The sequence below is a fragment of the Cyphomyrmex costatus genome, unplaced genomic scaffold (assembly GCF_001594065.2).
Source record: "Cyphomyrmex costatus isolate MS0001 unplaced genomic scaffold, Ccosl1.0 scaffold192, whole genome shotgun sequence".
Classification (NCBI taxonomy): domain Eukaryota; kingdom Metazoa; phylum Arthropoda; class Insecta; order Hymenoptera; family Formicidae; genus Cyphomyrmex; species Cyphomyrmex costatus.
This window is the reverse complement of record NW_017275954.1, coordinates 761165-782911: the sequence shown is the minus strand read 5'-3', so window position 1 is coordinate 782911 and position 21747 is coordinate 761165.

Sequence of the window (21747 nt, the reverse complement as noted above, 5' to 3'; positions counted from 1 at the left end):
TTTGTACTATCCGAGATTGTACTATCGAAAGACATTTTAGACAAGAGATTGATAATACTTTTAATTAATTTGGCGCTAATAACAATTTAAAAACGATGTTTAATATTAAAATGTATATATCAAAAATTTGTTTAATATTTTACTAAAAAAAAATGGAGGTGTATAAAATTAAAAAACTACAATTTCGTCAAAATGCGTTACTTTCCAGCTAAGAGAATAAATGTTTTCACGCGACTTAAGTGTGAGATATAAAAACCGAGTACAACTGTCTTGCATAGCTCGACAAGCTGTATCTCTACCTCGTCTTCTGCATTCCAGAACTGATGGAATTTCCGACCCTTCGGAATTTCGTTGTATTTATAAAAGCAAGTAAAATAATAAGAATTAGTGTGTGAATCATTAAATTATTGTCGGATATCATTAAATTAGATAATAATCTTGAAAGTTGTATATCAGAATAATCATAATATTCTAATTTACTTGACGTCCTATCTTTTTGTATGTATTACAATTATAGTATTATCGGCATAAAAAATAATATTTTTCTTGCAGAATTTCTCTTTCTTTTAAGGGATGAAGATAAAATTACAAAAATGTGCGATTGAACTATTCGATTATTCTTCTTTGATATTGCTCTCAATTAACGATGAATTGAAAATACATCAGTATCAGAATACACGAGTTCAAGGAATAACCTTCAACTATCGAGATAGACACTGCAAAGATTCCGATCCTTTTCTTCTTATCAGTGTTTTCTCCTTTTCTGCGCTTTCAGCGTTCTATTGAAAGCCAACCGGGCTTCTTGTCTTCTCGAATTTTGTTGCACCACGAGAAAACAAGTTTCAAAGTACAGACGGAGTTATTTCGTATCGTTGATTCCTTTGTTTCAAGAGGAGCAAAAAATAGAAATGAGATAATTAAGAAAATGACTGCAATGACTGCGAAGCAAGCAAGAGTAACAAAGTCCACAATCTTTCCCACGGAAATATGAAATATAATAATAAAATATTTTTTAAACGCTCTCTTTGCAAATTTCAATATTACTGTTATTTTTATTTTTATTTTACTTTTATATGTTTAAACATTTTTGTAGATAACGATAATAAATATAATAATAAAGAAATAAAATAGAAATTGATTTTGTAATCTCTCTATTTTATATATGTTATATATTTTTATTATTTATACATACTCGATACATTTATCTATTTTACGATATATGTTTAGTTAACGAAAGTTTGAAATTGGAAAGCATCTGATCGATGAATTGAAAAAAACCTAAAAATTAAATGTAAATATGATATCTCTCTGCTTACATTTCTTTATTACTTTATAGATAGTTATTTATTAACAATGTATTTTGAATTTTTTACTCAGTTTTTCTTACGAAAAATTCGCACATTTGCACTCACTTTTTAACTAATTTATTGGCCAAAAAGCACGTAATAATGTTTTATTCTTACATATATATATAATAACGAATTACATATATATAGATAATAACGAAGATAAATTCTCTTTTAAATAAAAAGAGGAAATTGTTCTCTTTTTATACTCTCTTATATGCACACGATATTACTTTCCTATAGCTTTAATGTGTATATTTTAATTAATTATAAAATAATGGACAAAGCAAAATTGCGCACGACAAAATTGGTATTAAAAATACAAAAGTAGTCACATTATTGCACATTACGAACTTTGTAATGGTAATCTTTGTGTAAAATTAATTTATATCTATTTTACATCAATTGAGTATATATTCAAAATTCAAGCAGTTGTAACTTCGTTAAAAATAAACGAAATTTAAATTTTAAAGTAGCGATTTAAAGCATAAAAATCTCTACTTTTGAAAAGTCACTATGTTTTTGAATTTCTATGAGTTTGATAACTTTTACATATATAGAAAATAAGCTGAATAAAATGAGAAATTTTCTTCTTACTTTATGGGCCTGTCACGTGCCTGCTAAAATTTTTAACTTTCTGACGTGAAAGATTAAAGTTTTTCCTACAAAATCGTTTTTTAAAATGTTTCCAACCTTTTTTGTATTGATTTTTTTTTTTATAAATGAAATAGCGCTAAGAACTTTCGTTCCAATTCAATATAATAAATTTATTTAAAACAATTTTTTTATATGGAACCGATAGATATAAAAATAGGAGGATTCAACTTTAATTTAGAAGATGAATATTTTTTAATTAATCAAAAATTTATTTATTATAGACATAATAGGTTTTATTGCTAAATTTTTTTATTTACAGCTCTCTATTAAGAATATCATAAATATTTGAAATTTTATTATTAATAAAGTTATTCATAATAAAGAAGAATTATTTGACCTAATTTTTTATGGCTGTTTTAATATCACAGAATGTGATAACAAAAACCAACTTGAATTACAACTTTTCGCGAATTTCGTAATCACTGACACGTTTCAGTTTTATGAGATTTCCTCGAATTTGCCCGATTCTTTTACTTCCATAACTCGATAATCGCGAATTAACCGCGCAGAACTTACTAATCGAATAACAAGAGGAATGTGATTTATCGACGGTGTTGGTTGACGCTTTGGAATTAATAAACCGGCGATGACAGTTAACAATTAACGAGGATGATTCGTAATGCTATGAGAATGATGACGACAAAACAAGCCGAAAAGGAAAGAAAAAAGACAGCTGCGAGGGTCACACGTTGCGCAGGACAACTTTATTTCGTCTTATTGCAGCGCCGCTCATCCAACCTACTTAGCGTCAATTAATGGATTTAACGGTGATAGACTAACAGGTATAGTCAATATTGGCGAGAATACGCTTTGATAAAACACCGCGACGGTGGCGATAATTATAAATCCTCGCTCTCCCTCTTCTCGACATGCGAAAAGAATGAAACAATTAACCGATTGAGGAATATATATACACGTCCTTGGTTTAGAGAAATTGCAGTGCGATTACGTGTCCACCTCGTTTTCGCATTATAATGGCACGGCACGATAATTATCATCGACATTATTCCGATATTGTATGCACCACGAAAAAAGAGATAGTGGCTTATCGATTAACCCGTATTCGAGATATTGTAAATTAGAGAGCTAATGAATGTATGCATAAATTCGTAAATTTAATCGATAAAGAAATTAATAAATGAGGAAAATTTTATAACTTATGGATATTGATTTTCGTGAATTTAATTATAAAATTTATCTGGAAAAGTATTATTAAATATTAAATATTATAATATTATAAAAGAAAGGTGGCAATTCAATTGAATTTTTATCGAAAAAAGTGATTCTGAATTAAAGAATCCCTGATGAAGAATGATATATGATTAATCCGGATACTCTGTGTATGTGTGTGTGTAAATCTTTGTGTGCGTGTGACATCTATATATAATTTTATAGAGATTCTGTTTAAAAGATTAATATATTTCCTCTACATTTAATTTTTCTTTTAAATAGAAAATTATAGTATTTGAAAATTAAAGGGGGGTAAAAGGCGAAATATATATATAATTATTTATATAGTAACGTTGTAACAATTATTGCGAGTTCGAGCGTATTCTCTTACAATTACACAATTAAATGGTCCGTCCGAATTTGGCCGAACGAAGTGATTAATTGCCAGTGACAGCGCGATGATCGCGCGTAAATGCGACAAATAAACGTTTCGAGAACACTCATTGCTGACACATTGACAATTTCCAATCACAATATCATGTGATTACCGTCAATATGTCCGAAGCCAATATAAACGGATGTCGTTTTGTAACGATGGAAATCCGTGCGGCCGCGAGCGTAATAAAATTTATTTCACTTGTGCATTAACATATTAAAACGAACACGCCCAAAACGCCTGTGTGTTTGTTTATTGTGAAACATCGTTATTAGCGCTTTGCAAAAAGTTCGCGACTGGCAAAGCATTGCCGCACCCTCTGCAACTGCACTGCCGTTTCCATTTGCAACAGCGGAAATAATGTACCGCTTTACTGTCGCCCGAAATTACGCTGTGACAGTTCATTAACGCGTCTCGCACGTCATATCCCTGCTAAACCTTCTCACTAATCGATTATATTCGATAACAATAATTAAAGGTATTTATATCGAAGATATTCATCTTGCGGATCCTTTAATCTAGAAAAGATATTAATAAAGAAAATGGAGAAATGAGGAGAAATAAATTTTTGTGAAAAGAGAAAGTTTCAGCCGTTGGTCCTGATAATAATCTATCATACTGTAAGAAATATTAAATATTAAAAAAAATGTTTAATGTAAACTCTTTCTAGCTATTTTCATTATACAGTTTAATAAATTAAAAATTTTATATTTTACACATCAAGATAAGATAATTATGCACAGAATCGATTTGTTCTAAGATTTTATGTTTATGTATTAAATTACTATTTTCAAGCCTATTTACTATGACTGTATCATCTTTATTCGGTAAAGTGTAGCAAACGATGCGCAAAATAATGATGCATAAAACGTTCTTATATCTTACGATAATTACTCTTTCTAACTATAAACGCATAAATTTCCCGGCACCGCCTGCATATCGATAGTGCATTTGCGAACTTTTTCACCGTGTAACGCGGAGGAGAACGCAGAGAAATGTCAATGCCTATCACGGCATGCATACACATACACACACGTACGCGCACCTGTTAAGCGGCGGGACAACTTCGTTACTAGACACGTGCACACACTAATTAAAACGTTCTAGTTCTCTGCGGCTGGTCGGAACAACAAGTGGCACACGGCATCCCTTCTGCCACCTCCATTTCACCCGTTTACTTGATTATTTAAGTGATCCGTTAACAAAAGCAATTATTTCTCAATTAATTGTGAAGTTGTAAAAACAACTATAGAAAGGAAATAATTCTGTCTCTTCTACCTTACGTTTGCTATACTTAGTGTCGAAAACAAATATAATACATGCGTGGGACTTCCATAGCAATTCGTTGTCATCCGCTTGACATTTTGAGTTTAATCGGACAATTCTGTTATTTATTACGAGATGTAAGAATATTTGCTACGTAAAGCGCGTGAGAGAAACGTAAAATTCAAGAATAAACGGTTACACATTTTTTACGCAAATACGGTTGCAGTATATTGCAGAGGAAATGTTGCGAACTTGCGAAATAAAGTGTCGTTGTACGATAATAGAAATTTTTAACGCGATATGACATATCTTTTCGAATTTAAATGATTAAATTGTACTCCCTTAACGGAAAAAAGGTAAATATTTACTGGCGAATTGCAACCTTTGCGCTCGCTTCAAAAGTCATGTAACAATTGAACACATGGATTACACAGTTGATTGAAAAACTTTGCGCCAGTTAAACACCTCGGGTCCTTTTATCGATCGAATTCACGTTAATCTGAAATCCTATCTAAACGTAGTTCGTCTCTCTTCTTATCAAAACAATGAAATTTCCATGAATTTAAATTTTGACTGGCAATAAATTATCAAAATATAATCTTTATATTTTTATTTTCGACAATAAGAAGAAACGCCATGAATAATTGGTATAATAATATGAGTTAATTGCGTTTCATATATTTTCAGAAATAACATGAAGAAACTTTGACGAAGAAGGGAAGAGAGAATAATTGTTTTAATTATGCGTTTAATTATTAAATCCGATTACATTATTGTTTTTTAGAGCAATTTTTCTACGGCGTATCGTAATTCCGTAAAATGTAACCGTAAGTCCTTGTATTTACTTCAGCGTCTTCTATTTCTTTTGAAAACGTCGTATATTATCATAGTGGCATGCTGTTACTCAGCATAATGCACAGCTAAAACGACCTCGAGAGAATGCCGAGGTGTGTGTTTACGTCTCCGTGATAACGAGGGCCACGCTTCGAAGGAACGAAGCTTTGATCTTGCATCGTCGATCAAAGAAAATGCGACAACTCGCACTTCGTGTTCTCGCGAAGCATCCGCGTTACATAAATGCCTATAACTTGTTACTTTTTGAAAGATTACTTTGGGACGCTGTGGTAACGCAATGAAGCCGGACATCATACAACAAGTATTAGAGAAATTAATGTAATCGTGATTCACAAAAGCGCTTGAAATTCACAATACGAAACCTTAATCGATTTATGCACAGTAAAAACATTTATATTTCTGTTATAAAAACGGTCCGTTCTCACTTCTTCGTTAAAAAATTTGTATTGAATTTTTAACATAGAGTGTTTAACACACAATAACGAACACAATTTATATATAAATAAATAAATAACATAGTTTAAATTTTAAGATAAATGAATGAAATATATATTAATTTAATATATATCATAAATGTTAAGTTTATTAAAAAAATATACTTCCATAATTTGCTTACAAATTGTGTCAGTGGATTTTTCAGTACAATTTTGTATTAATTTTTTAATATAATGTTTGTGTTACTTAATTTCCAATATATTCATATTGTATAAAGTTTACGCAAAAATTTGAGTAAACCGTTGGAAACACGTTAAATTTAATACAAATTTTCCAATTTGTATGCAACGACGATTTATTTTAATCAACGAATCGCGCTTTGAGCTTATTGTTAATACATTATGATTACGATGCTGATTGCTGTCATACAAACCACGTACAGTATAATTCCGCGTAGAAATGCATGTTTCACTGTGCTTGCCGTCCTTTATGAATCCTACCGTCGATCTGCGTGTATGGATCCGAGCTTACGCTCGCGAATACCGAAGCTGTCGCATCGCAAACACCATTGCATAACCGGAATCTGCAATAGTAGCGGGATGTAGTGACGAGCCTAAGCGGTCGATACCGAAGCGAAACCAGGGCGCAATTCGCTTTTGCTTTTCACAGCAAAACAATACTTCGACCGGACCACCGCCGGATGCGACACCTGCGTATAACGCAACTTCGCTCTCAGTAAATCTCGCGTCTCGCCAGGTATAAAGTGTTATTGGATATCACATGGATTTATACACCAAGGAAAAACTTTATAACAGACGAAAACACGCAGCTGTCCTTTCTCAGTTTGATAAACTTCACGATGTGTCACAGGTTAGCTCGAAATAACAGATCGGCCTGATCAGGATATTTTTGATTTGATTCTGTATGGATATCACATCTCCGAAAGCATAAAATAACAAAAATGTATTTTATATGAGAACTTTACAGTATTAAGAGCTTAAAGGAGAGAAAAATTTCTCTAAATATTTTATTTTACGCGAAACGTATATGAGATATTTTTAACTTTTAAATTTTTAATTTTTTATTAAAAGATTACTATAAGTAAATGAATGAAAAAAACATTTAACTAAATTTTAGTTGACTTAATAAATTGTGTAACTGTACTATACAGATTTTCAAAAATCTTTGAAATCCTCATTTATCACAAAGTTGAAATCCCCATTTGTCACAAATGCAAGTATGTTTTTTTGCATGTAATGCTCTTTTCTCGTAAACCTGCGATATGTTCACTGCTGAATTGTGTATCCTTTGTATTAAAAAAAAAAAAGGGATCCTGTTTGGTGTTACGGTCAATATTTTCTGTGAAACGAAAACAAGCCGCTACACAATACCCTTTAGTAAATACATACATGAGAATTTTTGAAAAACGGACTTTTACGTGCTGCGGGAAATACAACTCACTACAAATTACAACGACTCGAAATAAACTGTTTCAAAATAATTTTAATTTACAATTTTTATATTACACAATTTATGATTCTTTTGTATTACTTCCGTCAATATTTCTCCTACCGAAGAGATCAATTGATCGATTTTATTGCAAAAAAAAAAAAAGGAACTACGATAACCTTGCGAATATCATTGATATTGATTAACGAATGGATATTAAATTCTTTTTTAAAAAAAAATCTATACAACACGCGAAGCAATAATTTACCAGCAAACATGACAGAATCTATAATGCGATCGACACTATGCTACACGCGGGAGTCATACATCATTTCTTGGCGTAGTAAGAATAGCACCTCGTTTACCTCCTCTATGAAAAATCTCTGCGCAAATGTAACGTGACCTCTCCCAGACAGATCTCCCCGGCATTTACAGAGGCATTACTCTTCGCAGTCGCCTGATCGATATTTCCATATTCAGAAACGTCTGTATGTCCCCGGCTTAACTCGTCCCGACTCTAAAACATCGCCTTTTCCGTCGTCTCGCCAGACTAATCCTTAAATTTATATTCAACGACGGCCTACCCGGCGTCCGAAAGACTCTGGCGAGGACCGACGCCTGGCAAAAGGATGCAGGGCCAACAAGGAATAAATTGCCGATAATACCATCATGAGCCTTGCACTACGCGATCAGCATTTTCCCTCTTTCGGTCTATCGTCCCCATCACAGATTGCTGCTTATTCACTGGAACAAATCCAGAAGTGACACGTGCTACACTTTTATCACGGCTGATTCGGTAGGCTTCGATACCCCCATCCATATGATGCTATCTACGCGTAAATACTTCAACGAGAAATGATGAAGGGTAGAGGAAGAGAGTAATAAAGGGGCGTCATAAATTGCACTTCTCCCTCTTTTCGCTTAAGAGAACAAACCTCATCTACTTTTCTGCAACGTGGCATGACTGACAAGAGCGATCAAGCAGTCTCTTCGAATCTCAAGTAACTACAAAGCAACTGCGAAACAAGAGAGTGCGAAGATAATACATTTTAAGTATATACATATAGAAACAAATTTGTTACAGAATTATCCAATTTATCCTTCAAGTTTTTCAATTCTTAGTATAAATTATTTATTTGAAAAGCGTATGTAAGATATCACATAAAGGAATTTTATCGTAAAAATATTTTCGACAGATGACTTTTATGTTATCTTCAAAATAAGCTACGTGCATCGTTCTCAATGCTCCACGATTGCTTGTTGGGGAAAAATTCGAAGAGAAATGCGTCTCCGAGAATCATTACGTTATCCTTATTTATCCAACTGCTCATCTATCAATAAAGTCATCCAACCGACTACGACGACATAATATTTTCTAGTCAATATTTGTCCGCGATTTTGCGTATTGATATCGAGAGCCGGCGATGCATCACGGAAATATCGAGTCAATATTGGCAGGTTATTGCGATACTGATCCGTTATATACACCGCATTGTCGCGTACGTCGTCATTATTGTTATCGCCCTCATCGTCCTCGTCGTCGTCAGCAACCGCAGTAGCACTAACACCTTTTATTATCTATACATTGCATTCGTCTCGAGTAGCATAAATGTCTCATCTTTGAAAATAGCTCGTATATGAGTTATAGCGATTGTGCCATTGGAGGAAATGTACGACTCGCATTGGGAAATAAATATAAGCGCGGATCAAAACAGCGATAAGCTAGATAAATCGCAAACCAATCGATAGAGTCACTGTTTCATCCATTTTGAGGATATAAAGTTCATCGGCGCATCATTTTGATCTTGTTTACAGTATTGCTCGACATTCTCTCTGCAATACAACGATACATGAAAATTGACGGATCTGTTTCGTCGATTACCGTTGTTTTAATTCTACCAATTGTTAGTAACGAATCACCTAATTCTAAACGTCATCCCAAAAATCACGTTTTAGAAGTTGAAATTTTTAAATTAATCATTTAAATATAGAAACATTTCAATTTAATCTTTTAAATATAGAAATATTTTTGTTAATTTTTAATTGCTGCGATATAGAACAAAAAAATATGTTAAATATTATACGAAATATAGAATAAAATTTATTTGTTTCTTTACTTCTCCAATATTTTTACATGAAATATTTTTCCATTATTATAGCAATTAAAAGAACATAACACATACATCTATTATTCCCCAATTTCTCTGTTAAAATATAAATTATATCATGTATTTATTGAGGAATCTAAATAACAAATTGACTAGTCATTACAATATAGCAGTTAAAGATTATTAATTTATGTTAAAGGGAATAATGTGTAATTTTAATATGAAATTGAAACAAATATTGATCAATTGATTAATTATGCAATAACAAATCTCCAAACAACAGTTTCAAACAAACCAGGTTGTAGTTTTATAGTGAGACACGCTAAAGTTTATAATGAAATGACAGATACTCGAAGTATCTTTTTTAAAGTCCTGGCGAGAGTATAATATTAGGTTGTATTATTAGCTTAACCTTCGTATAAAGTTTCCCCTGCGTCAATGAAATTTCGCCGAACAATTATTATCGGTAATCTATATCGTGTTTTGTATATAGAGACGCATATTATATCTACTTGCCCTGTAATATTCCGTGATGATATTTAGTCCTGGTTGATGCGCGTATAATCAATTGTTTGTTACAGAAGACGGATTCAAAATTAGGTATCGCCTATCAATGATGTATGTTTTAACCCCCAATTATTATGATAAATGCAAAATCAATTCCAACGTAGATCTTTTTTATCGATATTAAAAGTTTTTTAGTTTATTGTTTTTTTTTTTTCTAATTTTCCCCATTTTCATGCGTGACCTACTTTTGTCTGTTCGCCATAAAGGAGAATTATTAAAAGTAATTAACACAAAATACAACGTTGCTTTTTGTCACGGTCGGTTTGACTCACATAACATAATTACTTCGCTCCAACCATAATATAATAGTTGAGAGTTAATCACATAAATTATAATTACAGATATATTATCTGCGAAATTTTGGACATTTTACATATATAAAATAATAAATATTTTATATGTGGACCTGTATGCAGGTTATATATATCTGACATTTTAATAAAATATTTTGTTTTTGGGGATAATTATAATAACTGCATACATAAGTAGAATTTAATGCTTATTGTTAAATATTATATTTACTATGATTCACATCTAGATATATGTATATATACATATACTCAGGGGAACAACGTATCATGAAAGAGGTTCAAGTTCTTTCAGTCTATATATCTAGGGTGCCCCGAAACCAATGTTTTTTAAATAATCTAATAAATTAATTATTAATCGGTAAAAAATACAACCTTTTAACCTAATTTTGACGTAAAAAGTTATACTACAAAACATCGTATGCATATAATTATAATTTTAATCATATTTTATTTCAATAGAATTTTAATTTAAAAAATGCAAAAAAATTTATAACGACAAAAATTGTAGTAAATAATAATTCTTTTGATATTCTTAAAAAATCAGCTTCTTTTTACGTACTTCTTTTGCAACTAAGAGATCGGTGATTTAAAAGACATTCGATAATTTTGGGACACCTATATAATATTTTGCACATAATTTATGAAGATGATCATGAATTTTAACAGAAGTAGAACTCGTGGTAGGCGATCAGGTTTCTTCCGCGGCGGAAAAGAAAGGGATATCCAATATATCGTAACACAATCTCGCACTCGTCTTAACTTCGTTTTCTTAATCGTCCGGAACTTCGAACAACTGTGACCGCACCTGCCAAAGCAGGGAATCCTTATTTCTTCACTATCGATAAACGCAATGCGATACCGTCGTTATACCATAATAATATTCGCGATGGTTCTACCACCATAATTGACCAAATCATTCATGCGACACGATCCTGTGAAACTTAATAAGTGCGTAGTAAAAATTCTTTAAATCTCGTTTCATTCGTGATTCTTTTACGCTAAATTTGATAATGCAACTTTGAAACACATTTTTATTACTTTATTATTTAAATTACAATTTTTCTTGTGTACAATTTTTTGTGTAAGTTTTCCACTTCTCAAGAAGAACTAGTTGATATATTTACATATTACTGATAATATTACTGATTTTCATTTACTTTACAAATATATCAGCGTTAGAAATCTTTAGTCGTATTTTATATATTTGTATTTGAACGTTCTATATTTTTCGTGATACAATTTTTATTTCGTAGCTTTTATTATATTTTAGTAATTAAAATATGTAGAGTGTTGCGAAAATATAAAATAGATATTTTTATTGCATTTTTAAATAACTTTTTAGGAACGCGAAGAGCAGACGAGCCGCAAACCCTATTGGATATAGATAACTATGTTTCTAATATAAAGCTAGTTTACGATCGTTACTCGAGTTTGAAAATATTTCCGTGAAGACTTTATTACTAACTTTGTCCGAGTTTAGCTTACCAGATAACGGCACGATCGATAACATCTTAAGATCAACAAACTTCACGTACATCCCTCGTTATGATTTAGAAAGATACTTCCCGTCTGATATTTTCCGAATAAGATTTACTCTCAAAAGAAGATTTATTTTCTTTAAATCTTCAAAATTTGATTTCTTTTACCTTAATTGAAAAATTATTACAAAACTTTGTGTAGCATCTTACAACATTTAACAAACGGTTGAATTCTTAACTTGACAAAATTTCTCAAATAAGTAAAAGAAGTAAAACGATTTAACCAGTAAAGTAAAAGAAAATGAATGCAAAGAATTTTAGTTTCTTCTTTATTCGTATAATTATTTTAAAACATACTTTTTTTTAGAAACATAATAACGACATTAAAGTTAGAAGAGATAAGTAAATGCAACTGTACGCGAATTTTAAGGATCTTTAACAGTCTTTTATATACGATGGTAAATGATATAAAAGTGTTCTTTTTTTATACAGTACTTAACTACAAGAATGCTTCAGCAATCAAGAAAACGACTTGCCACCGATAAAAACAGCAGCGAGTCCTGAACAAAGAAACGAAGTTTTACGACTTGCACATTATTCGCTACTAATCTCATTCTCTGGAATCATTTCTCCTTTAAGGTCTAAGGTCATTTCTACTTTATAATGATAGCAAATAACGTAAAACTGTTTCACGTAATGCTCTACGATTCAGTGTAAACTCGCAGATTATTTCGGTAAGATTTACAGCGGTAAATCTCTTGAACCAACGAAATGAAAGGCTTTATAACTCGCACATTATCAACGCTCTAAGGTCGCTTTCTACAATCGTCTCTGTTATTCTTACAACCGTAAACGACACGAAGTGTATATCTTCCGGTCCAGCGCGGAAACGAAACGGCAGAAAATTTCGTGTACCACGCGCGTACCACGAGACCCCTTCACGGATACTGGATATACAAGATAAAATAGCGAAGAATAAAGTAAAAGACGTGACGTAGAGGAAAACGAAGAAAAAAAAGAACGAAGTGATGAAGTAAATCGAGAGAAGATAAAGAGATACCAAGAAACGCCGGAGAACCATCGTAGAAGACGACTGAGAGAGAAAGAGGAATGAGGAAAGAGAGATAGAGGAGAAATGAGCGAGAAATCAGCGAATGTGCAAATTTACTCACGATTGTGTGGTACGTTTTGGCGATGCGGCAGGACTGTCGTCGCCGAGGGTGGAAAAGCACGTCGGATCCCCCGCGAAAGAGGCTCACTGCTATCCCGGTCCTCATCGCGCAGACGTGCTTTCCATCCCCTCTGCGTTTACGTGTATACACGGCTGGAGAACGGGGCGCAGGCACGGGGTTGAATGTGGGCTGCGCGGATGGGAGCGGATAGAGGGTGGCTGGAGACCGACGAAGGGATGAAACTCTCCTAAGGACTGATAGCTGGACGCGGTGGCTGGGAAAACGAAGCGAAGGGATCAGGCTTGCAGCGGTATAATGTGACACACGAATAAATGTTTTGCGCGCGTGGGTAAAAATATATTTCTTTTGACATGAGGATATAGAGACGGTCAATTTATTTTTCTTTAGAAGAATTTTTAGTAAAATTTCAAACGGAAGACAATTTCAAGAAAATTATTTAAATTGCAATGAGAATTAATTAGGATTAATTACATCTTTGAATTTTATGGCATATCACATTTATTTTTTTTTTATTTTGTTATAATCCTCTTTGAAGATTTACACTTGAAAATTTATTTTATTTGAACTCTGCTTAAAAATATGTTTGAACATAAAATATAATTTTAGCGATAGCACAAATTAGTGAAAAAAACGCTACATGCATCCGTGCGACGAATTTCTAACAATGCATTCGTTGATAGGAAAGAATTATTTTCCGTACGCTTACCATGATTTCCGACGATTGAAATATAAATGTACTGTGACACACAGTTTTTATCAAATGCGTATGCGCGGTGCACACAGTAGAAATTATATTGTATCATAAATTCGCTGCAACGATCCCTCGAGCTCTATCCTATTTTAATAACAACACCATAGAAAATATTTCATGACCAATTGTTTTATGTGCACCGTGCGTATATTTCATTAATCTCTTTCTCTCATTTTCTCATATTTAGCCATAATAATGAGGGAAAAATGAATACATTTAACTTACCGTATATCAAAAAGAGAATTCTGGTGAAGAGTTAATATCGCGTAAAGTAAGCAAATATTTGATTATTACTTGTACAATGATATTGCATTCGAATTATTTCGTGGAATGACGTTATATTTGATGTCTATGCCTATATTATACAGGATATTTTCCCTGAAAATGTACCAAGTATTACATCGACAATTAATTAATGGTACGACCTGGTACCCGTATTTACATTTGCTTTTTTCATTTATTTCAACATGCAAAGTTCAAAAGGGCATGGAATTATTACAGTCAGAAATGGTAGATATAAATGAGTTTCTTTAACATAATCGTATAGATAATATAATTTATATTATTATATTTTCGTGAGTGAGAACAAAAGAGTATGACCATTTTATACAAAAAATTTTTATAAAAATGAGAGAGTTATATATATAATGAACGATTATACCTTGTTATTCTCATTTACAAAAATATTATAAGTGATATAATAATAAAAATTATATTATTTTAATACAAATTCTATATATTTATATGAATATTGAGAAGAGGCAATTTTAATTTTAATGACGCTATATATTATTTGATGAATTTGAAGCTGATTAAGGGAAATAAAGGTGAGGTTCGTTGTAACTCTTTTATTAATATATAATATCTGTGCAATTGAACGAAAAGATAAAATTTCTCCAAACTTTGATCAAAGTTTTGCTCTCTCTTCCAAAGCTTCTATATTCTAATTATCGAAACAAAAATTAGGTCCATGTTGATCAAAGAAACCATGCAAAATGAAAGTAAAAAGTTTCAAATTCATATCTTACGAGGCTCTTATTCGAAATTTGACAATGTGGTATCAAAATTATAATCGACTGCCTAATCCTTGAAATCGAGTTGGGAATCGAAACATCGAGGGGACTTCGCCATTCAAATCTAAAGACGCCACGTGCGAGATGATATTCTTAATTCGAGATCGAGATAAAAGATCGTTCGAAGCGAACTCATTAAGTAACTGCTTTAAAAACGGATCTTACAATAAAAACGAATAACAGCAAGATTTTCCGAGATGTCTCTTCGAAAATTGCTGCTAATTCTCACGTTTATAATATGCCGAAATCCTAATTACGCCAAAGACAGCTGAGACAACCCGCCAATATAATTGAAATGTTACCGAGAGGTTTCACAAGATCCATTTTTCAGTCTGTATGGGATTAATAAACTTTATTATCCATTAGCGAAATACTTTGTAAAATAGCTTTTAAGCATTCAATGATGTATGTCGGCGAGATGCGTCAGGGAAGTTTTTAGTTGCATTAGTTACGAGTGGCTGTTTCTACCATTTTCATATTAAATTTAATTAATCTGATAAATTTCACATTTGTGGCTCGGCCTATCACGTTGTTACTGTCTTTGAAATGCGACGTATCTTCTCGATAAAATGGCTGTCTGATAAAACAAGAAGGCGTCATAAAGTTATAAACGGATTTATTTTGCTACACACGAGCTCATTTATGATAGATCTGACACCGTAAATTTACAGGAGACAAAATCGACCATTTTCTCGGCCTCTCTCTCTCTCTCTCTCTCTCTCTCTATAAGAGAAGGATCGTGTACAAGGAAAGAAAATAATAACTGACATTATTCAGCGAGATGCCCGCGTCCTAAAGAGTTGCTTCCAAACTGGTTTTTCGATTTTTACGCCACACAAATTGCGCACTCGATCTTTGATGCTGGAAAACTAATAAGAAGCTTTACATTATAAATGATTGTTCATATCACATTCCTACGCTTCTAATTGCGCTTGTAAATTTCTTGAAAACATTTATACCTCTTTTCGATAACTTCTTTCTTAAAATATTACATTAATAATTGTAACATAATAATACCAGCAATATAGACAAATTTAAACCTGTGATTGGTTACAGCTAGAAGCACATACACTTTAATTCTTTACTTTCGTTGTTATATTTTCTGAGAAAGGTAGAATTACATTCTTTGGAATTCAATAAACAATTAGAATTTGCCATATAAATCTTAATTTTTGCTTTATACAAAATATATAAAGAAATTATGTTGCTACAAAGAAATGTTATCGATTAAGCAATTCTAATTATTTAAATTTAAAACATGACAAGAAATTAGTAAAGCAGAAAACGAAAAGGTGTAAATTGTTATTGTATCTTATAAGAGTACGTATTTTTGTTCTCGAGATATTCATCTCTCGCAACGTCGAGAAAGGATCGTTGTCTTGATTAAGTTCCTGATGACATTCTACCGAGGGAATCGTCGTCGTTTATCGATAATATTCTCGGGAGAACATCCACGTTTCTATTTACACTGACACTGTAAATCTGTAAGATCTTAATTAATTAATACTGTCAGCAAACTGTGCAGATGTATTTCTACATTTCTTCGAAAGAGATATATTCATAATAATATCCTCTCTAAGGATGTATCTTGCAAACTGCAACTGCAATTTTTTCATTTATCTAAAATGAGATGTATATAAATTATTATGCAGACGTATTTTCTATAACTTTAATACAAATTGTTTCGCAGAAAATTCTCTTTTAAGAACAATGCGAAATATGATAAAGTGGTCTAGTTTTATAGTACAATAACTTATGCATAACTAAAAACCTTTGAAGTAAATACGAAAAAATTAAGTTGCTGGGCTGCGTATACGGTCCGGTTAACTTCAGCGCGGCGTAACTAGAGTGTTAAATCTTTGTTTCATCCAAGACGCAGCGTAAATATTTGCTCAAATATACAGTAGTGCGAATGGTACCTCTCTGGTGCGATTTTGTTTGCGTAGACGGCGCATCAATCAAACTTTAGCATTTGTACTAAAAGATACTAACACGTTACAGATCGACAGTCTATGCATTCTGTGATGGATAAGATAAGTCTGTATAGTATATGTACTAGCAAAGCTAAATGTAAAAAAAAAAAAGTTAAAAATTGCAACAAGGTTAAAGGCGAATTTATACAATGTACTCCTGATTAACCGAAGCAAAAAAAGTACTCTTACATGTACTGTAAAATTGATCATCTATGTACGTTGAATGATGGAAGTAGAACTATCCTCTTCTTGATTCAAGATTCGAAACTCTTCTCTTTTCATAGACTGCTGCTCAGTTAAAGCGGTTAATCCTTTTGTAATTAAATAAATTTGAACTAAATTTCTGAAGTATGAACAGACAAAATAGAATCTTATTCTTTCAATAAGTTAAATATTTATATAAAATTTTAATTATGCAATTGTACATCCATTGTCAGAAATATGTAAGTAAGTAACATATGAAACATTGCAGGCGGTACAACTGATACAAAAAAAACTTATTTATTAAATTTTCGCTTTCGAGTTTGTCGAAAAATATTTATACGCGAATTCAGCACACCGTAGAGAAAAAAAAACTCCAAAAAAGTCAATTTTATAATATTCGTCAGATTTCAATCTATGTATCATAAATGCGCGTTTCTATTTTTCTCTCAATATCTCAAAATACTCTCCTTAAATCTAACCGGATTTCGTTGGTTTTGTCATGGGAAACCCACCACACATTTTTCCGACGTTTACCATCGCTCATTAAGGTACAACGCATCAGTTATGCATCGCAGTTATCCTTTGTACGCAGCTATGTTCTCGGAAAAATCGTCTAATTAAAAAGTTGCGAGAAGGTGCGTCCGCTCGTGAATCTTTCATGTCCGCGCGGGACTCGCTCGTCCATTAGGATGCCGCGCCGGCGACGTTCCACCTGCTCCCGAAAGGCGGAAGAACGAAAAAGAACAATCCGAAACCAACTAGCGGACAAGATGAAAAGAGAAAGAAAAACGCGATTAAAATACGGCCTTCTCAAATCCGGTTGCAGATGCACCCTAAAAAACACTCAAAATTAAAGAAAGATTCACAAGAGGCTGTGCCGTTTAAATTAGTAGGTAATAATCAGAAAGTGTATCATATATTAAAAATTAATATTTGGAATTTTCTGATTGTGTCAGCTCGATTGCTTTTAATCGACACGCAATATGTTGTTATAAAAAGATCGCGAGTGTGGATTTATTAATAATTTTCTAAAATAAGTGTAAATTCAATTATATCTACGTAGAGCAAAACTGTATCGAAAAAGGCGTCCTTGACCGGAGACTACTGCTCTATTTATCTCTGAAGAATCCCCGTGGGTGCTCTATATTTTTTTAAAAAGGAACTATACACGCAACCAGAGTTGTCACATGCCCTAAAAATTGATATTGAAATTATTGAAGAGGTTATTGTAGAATAGTGTTTTATACACAGTCAAGTTTTAGTGAAGCCTACATACGTTTGATACAATCCCTAGGGATTGTACTGCCAACTCGCTTATAGCCGGCCCTGCATCCATCCACTTTCGTCCGGTAGCGAGCGGAATAAACGAGCGGAAAGCGCAACGAGAACAAGTGAGATCGATCGTTTGTGAGGGGCGCGAAGCTTCGAACTTGGTTGCCTTGGTTCCTTTTTCACACAGAGCGTAGCCAATCAATATCTATTCGTCTTATCACCCCTGCAGATACGAGAGATTACACGTGTTTTTTCGGGAACGCGTTAGTAAGGTCGGAGACTGACGAAGAATTTGACAGCGAAGAAAATCTCAAAAGAGGAGGGGAGGGGGGAGGGAGAGAGAGAGAGAGAGAGAGATGGCTACGGTCTTTCAGGTAACGATTGATTCGCTAAGTTCATGGGGTATTTTAATAAAGAAGCTTATTCATATCCCCTATACGGCGCAAGCGCCGAAAAGCCACCTGTAGCCCCAGCCTCCAATCAATACATCACATATACACAGAAAGAGAGGCAATATCGTGGAAACCTGCCTGCCCTGCCTGCTTGTCTGCCTGCCTGCCAGCCAGCCAGCCTGTGTTCTGCCTTCCTGCTGGTCTCCCTGCAAAATGGAAATTGGAAAGAATGCGAAAAACAGAGAAATCGAGAGAGGAAGAGAGAGAGAGAGAGAGAGTGATAGAGAAGGGAAGTCAAGAGCTATACTCTCTTGCCAGCCAGAAGTCGCCTGTTGCTGCTGCCACTGATGTTATATGCAACTCCGTCACTTCCGACCGCCGTGCTGCGCTCTGATTTTAGACGATTGCTCGCTTCGAGCACCGAGTATCCGCGGTCACGATCGATATCACTTTCTCTATGCGAGAGTTCGCTGGGTTAAATACGCAATCCCGCACGTCAGAGCAGAGCGCAGCGCAATGAAAATGTTCACATCTCGCCGTCGTATTTCGCCACGTAGAGAGCATATACAGAGTAATGCATCACCAGATTAATCCCGGATTGTCCTGGATGATTTAATTGTTTGTTATCAACAAAACTGCGATGATGCTTAACCGATTTTAAAAAAGTATCAAGTTATCACGTTTCAATTCAAATGTTCAGTGTTTTTAAACTATTACGTAGTAATTACAAAATTGTGTATTTCACTTTTTTGTTGCTTGCATATTTTATTTTTAATATTATTATAACATCGTGTAGGTTGCTCCATTTTTTACTCGAAAAGCGAATTTATCTTGCTGTAAGCAGTTTCTTTACTCCGCAACTTCTTTGTAGGCCGCAAAAGCGTCGACCCTGCCCTCTTTCTTACACCTAAGCGCCGCAAGCATGATTACAGGGCACTTTGTTGAGGCCACTTGTTACTCGGTAAGAGGATCTTCGACCCTCGTTTTGCCGCGATGTTCCTTAAAGAAACTACATAAAATCGTTTTTCTTATAGGGCAGCCGACTTAATTTCGATATCTTTACGACCGCAAACACGAATTAGATTTGTTATTTAACTTTACGATCCGCGTCGATCATCTCAGTTTCGAAAATATGTTGCTCTAATTATAAGCTCATCCCTGCCATTCGTTTTGCTTCTGACGTTTGTGGTTTGCGTCATGCGATCGCAGTTTTCACGGTACCATCAAGATTTATGTGAAATGTGTTTTCAAATTTATTTACGAATCCAGCCAACCAGCGATAAATAATTAAACGTAAATAACATAAATATGTCAGAACAAATTGTAAATATTTCTGTACATATAAAGATTGAACTGTATAGAGAAGACAATTTCAAGCTAGCATATGAAAAGATAAAAAATGATCGAATATAACGAATAATCTATTTACGACTGCAATCATACTAAACGTTGAAAAAGATACGAACATAAAATAAAAAATACGATTTGTGAGATTCATGAAAATGTAAAATATCGAAACAACCAAACTTGATGATTTATTTGTTGTGGGATAAATGTAACGACATAGCTAATACGAATACAAAGCCTATAACAGTCTAGTTGGATCTTAGTTGCTTATATATAATTTCGCGTGAATTTACTGTATATACTGATATACATATGTAGTCTTTCTAAACTGCGCGCCAAACAATTGTCGGTCTTGAAACGCAACTCTAATAACGGTTGTAATATGATTTTGACATTTGTAACATTCAATATCGAAATTGAGTCAAGAAAAGAAAATGAGAGAGAAAATATAAAAAAGAAAATATTACATATGCAAAACACAATCAGGCATACATATCTGTCGATATAAATATTTAAAAAAGATACATGGAAATTATTTCAATTAAATTGAAAACATGTTTTTTAACTTTCTCTTTTTGATTATTTTATTAATTTTTATTACGTTGCAAACACAACACGCGCGCGCTTTTTAGGATTAGTACAAAAGAATTTTTTAATAAAAGAAAGTAGACAAACAACAGTTTCTTTCTGTGTATCTCTTTCGTCTTTTTCTGATCATCAAACTAAAATTTACAAACGGAGACAAAGACGCAAAAACTTGTAAAAGAAAAACGCTTGTAATAGCATAGAATCTGAAAGACAAACTTTTCTGCAATGCAGGAACGAAATTTTATGAGAAAAATAATGTAAAGATCTAACTGTCGTGAAAGAAAAAGTATTCTTAAGAATGACTTAATTGTAATTTTTTTATTTAATTTTCTTTTATTATAATAAATAGCAGGAAAGTTAATAAAAACTCGTATAAAACTAGATGTATTTTATATCAAGTTTTATACAAATATAAAAAAAAATAGAACATGAACGATTCTTTAAATGTAAATAATGTAATACGCATCAAATACAATGAGAAAGAAAGAGAAACAAAAAGATACAACTATTTTTTAAATAATCAGAAATTTTTAATTTAAAAAAATTTCTAAAATTTTGATATAATCTTCTAGAGAACACGCGGTAACTTTTGACGTAAACTGCAAAAATCATTACTACAAGGGTGAAACTTGTCTCTCAACTCACAATTTCTCTCTTGTATCCTCGTTCGTTTCCTCTTGATTGCGACGTTTGCGACTTCTCTTGTGCTCGGACCTATAATAGAAATATCGAACGACCAGCCACGTAGAGATTGACAGAATGAGTGATCGACGTAGTGAACTCTCATCGAGCAGAGAAAGAATCAATCCAAAGTACTAGCCATATGTCAAAACGTTCGGGGACCCCTAGAGAGAGTATTCTACAGGCTCTTGGTTT